The sequence below is a fragment of the Nanorana parkeri genome, unplaced genomic scaffold (genome assembly GCF_000935625.1).
Source record: "Nanorana parkeri isolate BGI_ZX_2015 unplaced genomic scaffold, ASM93562v1 scaffold2585, whole genome shotgun sequence".
NCBI classification, from domain to species: domain Eukaryota; kingdom Metazoa; phylum Chordata; class Amphibia; order Anura; family Dicroglossidae; genus Nanorana; species Nanorana parkeri.
This window is the reverse complement of record NW_017308853.1, coordinates 74,853-83,169: the sequence shown is the minus strand read 5'-3', so window position 1 is coordinate 83,169 and position 8,317 is coordinate 74,853.

Sequence of the window (8,317 nt, the reverse complement as noted above, 5' to 3'; positions counted from 1 at the left end):
CTTCAAAGAGACTGGCGACTGCAGCCGTGGCTCTCTGCTCAGGCACATCAGGGGGCCCTCTGATATCCCTGAATAGAGGGCCGCGGCTGCATGGTTTGCTATTTGCAGGGACGGGCCCGGAGCGGGAGCTCCACCCGCTCCCTATGCTAACCCGGCCCTGCCATCGGGCAGTCGATAGTCTGGGGACCCCCCTGAGGAGGAGTTACATACGGAAAAGATCATTTGAAGGGTTATTCAGCGTTGAGGTGCAGCATCTGGCCGTCGCTTCGGCTGTTCTCTCTCTCGGGTCACTGCGGCCGCCGGAGCCCTCCGGGTCAGCCAATCCAAATCCCCCTATGTGATAGCAATAAAGTTAAGTGGAAAAAAAAAAGGAAATTTGTTTTTAAGTTTCCCCCTAAAAAATGTAAAGTTACAAATAAAAAAGAATTAAAATTTTTTATTTTTTAAAAAAAAGTCCCCCCCATACATACACGCATGCAAACAGGCGTCGGGTGCGCTTACGTGCGAAAACGACCATTTCGCCCATTACGCCCCCCATGTTACATATCGCCGCGAACGTCGCAGTGAGAGCAATAGTTCTCGGCCCGCCAATCACCGATAACACGCAACTGATGAGCGGTAAAAGCTTTTAAAAGCGTCGCCTATAGCCAATTTTGGGTATGGTAGTTTGTTTGCGATTTCGCGGGCAGGCGCGCAATTTTAAAGCATGACATGTTTGGTGTCTATTTACCCGACGTGACCCCGCTTTTTATATTTTACCAAAAATATGGGTAATAATAAATGTTTCCTAATATAATGGGGGAAAAAAACTTTTTTTCCCCCCCAAATTTTCAATGATTTTTCCTTAATATAGTAATAAATAAAAACCCGCAGTGGTGATTAAATACCGCCAAAATAAAGCTCTATCTGTCCCCAAAAAATGGTATAAGGCCCCGTTCACACTGAACGTTTTAATCGCGGATATTTACCGCGCGATATCGCTCTCCAATACATCTCAATGGGGCTCTGCCTGTCGCGGGTCGTGCGTCGCTACAGCAGGACCCTTTTTGGAGCGGATTTTGCCGCGATTCTAGTCTTTTCAATGCAAGCATTTGCGCAATATTGCGCGACAAACCGCGCGATATCGCGCAAAATGCAAATCGCGCGACAAACGGGCGATTTGCGAATCGCTCAGTGTGAATGGGGCCTAAAATGTATTTCAGTGCAGCGCTGCATGACGAAATAAACGTCAATCAAAGTACCGCAGCGCTGAATACTGAAAAACTACCTGGACAGGAAGTGGGTCTAAACACCTGGTCTTGAAGTGGTTAAAGGGGGTACCCCGATGCAAATAAGCCCCCCCTGCCTGCAGATCACCACAACCAATGCCCCAGGGCTTGTCAGGGACTAGGACACCTCTAGGTGGCGCTGGAGCGGACCCTGTAGTTCCAGTGCTCACCTGCAGGTGTCTTCGGGCAGTCGGTGGCTGTCGGGGACCTGAGCGCCTCCAGGTGGCGCTGTGACGCTGGAACCAGGTGCTGCACTTCCAGGGCTCACCTGCAGGTGTCAGCAAATAAGCACCACCTGCTGATGATCTGGGAGGGTATTTAGTCCTGCGTCCTGAGTCCTGAGTCCTGCGTCCTGCTCCCCAGGTTTCACTTGCCCTTTTGTTATGTGGGTTTGTTGTTTTGCATTTCCTGGGTTATTGTTCGATACTTGTGGGTGTTTGTTGGGGTTGTCTTGTGTTTTATGGTTCTGGTGTGTTTTAATAAACCGCGTGCTTCATGAACTTTGTCTAGTGCGGTCATACTGATTTGGTCTTCCTGCGTGGGTACCTGCATGCGGCTTGGGGACACCGGCGCACGAGACCCTGACACGAGACCCTTGTCCCCATCGGCACGGGAACAAGGTGATTTTCCAGTGCCGAGGGCATGTGGCCTGGTTTAGCCTGGGTCTGGGCCAAGGGTCTGGTTGGAAATTTTAGGGGGGACCACACGTTTTCTTTTCCCCATTTTTGGGGGTGGGGGTTCCTCCTTAAAATTCCTACCAGACCTTAAGGGCCCGGTATTGTTTGGGAGGGGGAACGGCACATTTTTTTTTCTTTAGAAATGTCAGTGTTGCTGCAGCAGGTCCTATATATCGTATAGACCCCCCCACTTCACAGGCAGGTTATGGGGACCCCCCCAGGCACCATATTTACAGGAATGTTTCATTTTTATTGTTTTTTAAGTGTTGTTTGCATTGATTCCTCATATATGTCCCCAAGGGCAGTACCCGGACCCCCATACATGTCCCCCAGGGCAGTACCCGACTCCCCATACATGTCCCCCAGGGCAGTACCCGGACCCCCATAGACCTTTTTATAGCCAATAACTTGCATATAAGCCTTCAGAATGGGGACATTTGATTTTCTGGTTCTGGTCCCATAGACTTACATTGAGTTTGAAGTTCGTGTTCGGCTCATCACTATTATCGAGGTGCAATAGAGTGAACGGGCCCCGAGTGATCAACACAGAACGGAACTCATTTGTATATTTTCTATCTTCCCGGAGCTCAGCTTGGAGAAGACAAAGTCTACGTCACGCGTTCTCAGCGACGGAAAGCCATCCTTCTGTACAAAACGTCGCCATCCAAATGAGACAGATTTACATGTCGTAAATGGAAATGAGCGGTGACCCGCGGAAACCAGTAAAACCAGTCAGAGACCAGTATGATATGTGAAGGATCCGAACTCTTATGTATAACCATCGGGGCTGATACACTACGGGCGGCGCGGAGCGAGAGATCGTCACAGGAACATTGTGCGCAACATTGTAACAACCCCCCCCCCCCAATTGTGACAAATGATCCATCATGTGACCAGAGGTAATGGGTGTCCGGCGCCGCCCACTGCAAGGCGCACTAAAGCGCTCATTCCGTGCGCCCAAATTATATACGAAATCTGTTTAATTATATGTCCTGAAAATTGCAACATTTCTGTGATTTGTATCAAATACGATTCGTTTTCTATTTCTGGTGGACGTGTCACATTCCACGGGAACACGCAGTGAGAGGCATTGTTTATGTGTCACATGACGCAATCTGCGCCATTGCAAAGTGGCTTCTACGGTGTGCGCGGCTTTATCAGAAATAAAAGACGTGCCGCATCCTCCTTATTGAGAGAGAGAGAGAGAGAGAGAGGGCACTGCGGATGTGAGGGGAGGAAGGCTTACCTCTACATTCTGGACTAACAGTGATTCCGCCAGTGATTCCGCCTGTGCTTCCGAACATGAAAAACAGCCGCGCGTCGCGTATTGCAATAAAAAGGCACATGTACCTTTTTTGTGCGGTTGCCGCATGGATGTCACCCCACTGAAATCAATGGGGCCGCGCTGCCTGGAGAAGTGTAGACACAAAGGGGCAGAAAGTATGTTTTTTTGCAGCATTACAATGTGAAAATAAAGGGAAACACCTGGAAATAAACCAATGTGGCCGCCACATCTAGGGATTGGTGAGCTGCAATATGTATGTGTTTAGATGTGCTTTAGATCATTTCAAGGTTGTCCCGAAATAAACAGGCCCATAGCAGAAATGTACAAATTGTTCTGGTCTATAATATTGTTCTGGTGCGAGAGTTGAAGTGGTTAAAGAAAACAGGAAATCTCGAGTAACCATGGTTACTTCAGACCATATCTTGCGATCACGCATGGAAATTTGGAACAACACCAGACAACGATTCTGGCATCTTCATAAAAGAGGGAACTCCCGGTGCAGTACACCAAGACTCTGTTAGTCCAAGGGGCCAAGATCAGGGTTCCCAATGGATTCCTAGTTCCTACCCATAGTGCCTCTGCTCCAAAGGGGTAAGAATTCATCACTACCCCGACAACCTACTATTGTTAGGCCGCTCAGAAGAGGAGCTACTTAAAAGGAGAACTACAGGGTCAGGGCTTTTCCCCATAGTTCTCCCCAGGGACACGGGAGGACACAAACTAGCGTCCTCCCGTCACCCTAAGCTAAGTATATAGGGAGCTTTAGCTCGCGGTATACTGAGACGCCGCAGCCGGAACGGATCCCGACAATTATGTCTGGATCCGCCCAGCTGCGTGAGTGACAGCTGGTTCTGCCTATCTAGAGGCAGAGCCAGCTGTACCCGCCCCCTCCCCCGTCCGTTCCGCCAGGCAGCTCTGGCAGATCGGAGCGGGGAGGGGGGAATCCAGTCCCTCCCCTGTCACGGCTCTCTGCCGTGACAGGATCGAGAAGTGAGCGAACGCCGATATGCGTTCGCTCACTTCCTGATCTACTGAGCCGACCTGTGACAGTCTCATTGTCACAGGTCGGCTAGAACTATGAGGCTGAGTGAAAATCACTCACCTCATAGTTCTCCTTTAAGGATATAGGAATTATTCACTAACACTCATTAGGTTCGCCTGGATCATAAATTTCAGCAAAAGCCAGCTGGTTTCAGCACTAGATCTGGTTTATCTGGGTGCCATATTGAATACACAAGAGAATACAATCTCCATCCCGCTGGGAAAAATTACAGTAGTAAGTAAGAGTCCAAGTTGCTCTGGGTGCATCCTGTTTAAAGGCCGAACAGTGTCTCAAAACCATAGAGACCTACGTTTTAGCCATCCTCATGGTCAAATGGGTCCAGTGGCACAGTTACATCTTTTAAGCAGGATTTCTGGTGCAGTGGACCAAGGTGGTCTTAGCCCAGCCAATCAAGGCGACTGCGGTAGTAGAGCCTCTTGTCCAAACTCATGAATGCCTTGCCTCTAACACCCACTCCCCGGGTGACAGATTGCAGTCATTTCGGATGGAGTGCACAATATCTGGAGAGGTCAGGGCAAGGCTCTAGGACATTACCAATCAAAGGAGTCATGTCAAACGTCCTTGAAATGAGGGCCACATTTTTTGCTCTGAAAAGCCTTTGTTCCACTCATATGCAATAAAGCAGTCCTCGTGACAATGGACAACACCACTGCTGTGGCCTCCATGAAGAGACAAGGGGAAACAAGGAGGTAGAATCCATAATGTTCCAGGCACAAGCCAAGCTAGTAACCATCTCAGCTACTTACCTTCCAGGGTCATTGAACTCTGAGGTAGACTTCCTATCTTGTCACATTCCAGACAACAGTGAGTGGTCCCTAGTGGAGAATATCTTCTTCAATATTTAGAAGCCAATGGGACCTTTACAGGGAGATCTCTTAGCAGAACCATGCAACAACAGGTTAGTGGTGTTTTATTCCAGGTTCCAATGCTGCCATGCAGCAGAAGTGGAAGGGGAACAAGTCCTTGGAATTTCCACCTGATATAAGCTTTTTCCTACAATCCAGAAAAAAGTCTAATTCATCGGGAGGCAGAGAAGATACGGGTCATTGTAGTCCTACCTCTCTGGCCAAAGTGCCCCTGGTTTCCTCCACTTAAGCTACTGTGTGTATAAGAACCGGTGCTTCTGGCAATATTCCTGAATGCACTGAGCTGGGGGTCAATGTGCCATCAGAACCAAGGAAAACATCGTATTCTCATGGCTTGGACATTGAGAGGTAAAGTTGTTGGGAGTAGGGTGTTCATCTAAATTTGTTGAAACTCTCCTATCATCCAGGAAGCCTGCTGATCATAGGGTCTGATCTCCTAGTCATGGATCATGGACTAATTTCCTGGTCGTAGATCAGAGCGCAGGCTCCTGGTTATAGGTCTCCTGTGTTTTCCTGGTTGGTGATCATAGGTCAGGTATGACTTTATGTGAAACCAGCTAATATGTCCCTCTGAGTGATCTGGGTGATGATGAGTTATCTGGGTGATGATGGGTGATCTGGGTGATGATGAGTTATCTGGGTGATGATGGGTGATCTGGGTGATGATGGGTGATCTGGGTGATCTGGGTGATCTGGGTGATTATGATGCTAAGTAAACACGGCAGAGTGCGGGAAGCCTTTTCTAAGTTCACGAAACAAACTGGAGGCTCGAGTCTCTACAAACTCACAACATCTCTGGCATTCTACTGGAGAAGGAACTTGGTTGGAGAACCCTAAAAACACAAAAATTGGCCATCTCAGCCTTTACTAAGACTCAGTGGGTCACGGATAACTTAGTAATCTCCTTCTTGAAAGTGGTATGCCCTTTAAGGATGCCAAGGAAAGCCTTATTCCCTAAATAGGATCTACCTCTAGTGTTGAATTTTCTTCTACCTTCGGTATTCCTGCAGACAGGCTGCGGATCCGCCTCCTGCTCTTCACTTCGCACAATCCTTACACATTACCGTTTAGAACCAGCTGCCTTGACTGCAGTTAATTTTGGATGCTCAGTGTTGGTGTCTGCGTCTGCACATAATAATGGAGTGGTCTGGGACAAGGAAACTTCCTATCAAATATTTACAGAATTTTCTTTTTTCCCCCCGGCTAACTCCATGGCAGCATGCAGGCCTATGTGCGAAGTACTGTAAATGTCAGTCATAGAACACTGTGATGAGGTATTAAGTGGGATTTACTGATAGCTCTGTCCTCTGGAGTACACTAGGGGAGGAGACTACTACTAGTATGCTGCTATGAAGTTACTCAGGAAAGGGAAATTTTGGTAAGTATTTGACAGGATTTTTCCGTATTTTGATGTGTTTCTGCCTTCTGGCAACAATGTTTTTTCTTCCTCCTTGAGTGAACATTGTTATTGCCTTTGCTCACATGCTGACATTAAAAGCAATGAGGCAATTTTTGCATACCATGGAATGGAAAGGTAAATAAGGGCATTATTAGGATATGCTATGCATCTGACTTTACATATTTATGGTGCTACTATAGTGTTTATTATAGCGTGTGAGAAGAGGCCTCTGAGGGATGAGAGACAGAGATAATCAGCCCTACAATTACTTGATTTATGGTTTCCCAAGAACTGTTTTATAAGGTAGCGGACTACCTATGTAGAAAATTGTGTACAAATTTAAATATACAACTGCAGCCTTGCTCGGAGATGAGTCAGTTCACATTTGCACAAACCCTGAACCAGGACTAAACCCTCGGTGATGTCAATGACCTACAGCATTTGCCAGGAGCCGTAGAGAGAATGGGCTGGTCGAAGTCCATATCACAATGTCTGCTATTGATCTTGTTGTCAGATTTTCAATTCAAATTTTCAGATGAACCCGTGGAAGATCATACTACCGACGTAAGTAAAAAACTTTTTATATCTGTCATCTTGCAGCTGTTTTCTCTTGTAGAAGTCAGGGGGCTTCAGAAAGAAATGTCACTATGACAAGCCACAGATGTGAGCACTTTGAAAAATATTACAAGGAGTTCCCATGGCCATTTGGGAAGTTAAATTCCACCAGAGTGTTCTTGGGGTTTTCTCTGGCCTGGTACAGCTCCTGACGGAATTTCTTAAATGTGTTCGATGCCCACACAAAGCCAATTGGGGGGGATTAAATCCCACCGGTGTATTGGTGTATTCTTGGAGTTACACCCAAGCTCCAGTTTTCTAGGCTTGGTACCTCTCCTGACAGAGCCTCATAAAGGTGTAAGATACCCACACCAAGCCAACTGGGGGATTGAATCCCACCAGTGTATCCTTGGGGTTACACCCAAGCTCCAGTTTTCCAGGCTTGGTACCTATCCTGACCGAGCCTCATAAAGGTGTAAGATGCCCACACCAAGCCAACTGGGGGATTGAATCCCACCAGTGTATCCTTGGGGTTACACCCAAGCTCCAGTTTTCTAGGCTTGGTACCTATCCTGACCGAGCCTCATAAAGGTGTAAGATGCCCACACCAAGCCAACTATGGGATTGAATCCCACCAGTGTATCCTTGGGGTTACACCCAAGCTCCAGTTTTCTAGGCTTGGTACCTATCCTGACCGAGCCTCATAAAGGTGTAAGATGCCCACACCAAGCCAACTGGGGGATTGAATCCCACCAGTGTATCCTTGGGGTTACACCCAAGCTCCTTCCAGTTCTCTAGGCTTGGTACCTCTCCTGACAGAGGCTCATAAAGGTGTAAGATGCCCACACCAAGCCAACTGGGGGATTGAATCCCACCAGTGTATCCTTGGGGTTACACCCAAGCTCCAGTTTTCTAGGCTTGGTACCTCTCCTGACAGAGGCTCATAAAGGTGTAAGATGCCCACATCAAGCCAAAAGCCCATGGAGTCATTTAAAGGCTTTTGTACCCTTAAAACTCCATCATTGCTCGCGCCATGGATTTCAATGCATTTTATCAACATGGTGAATTGTCAAAGAAAACCTCCCTATTTTCACCAAAATTGTGGGATAATAAACAAAAACAAAAAACTTCTCAATTATAATTTTCTTTGAGTTTCAGTATTTTTATTCAGTTTCACAAATAGAAACAATATGTAACAACTTGT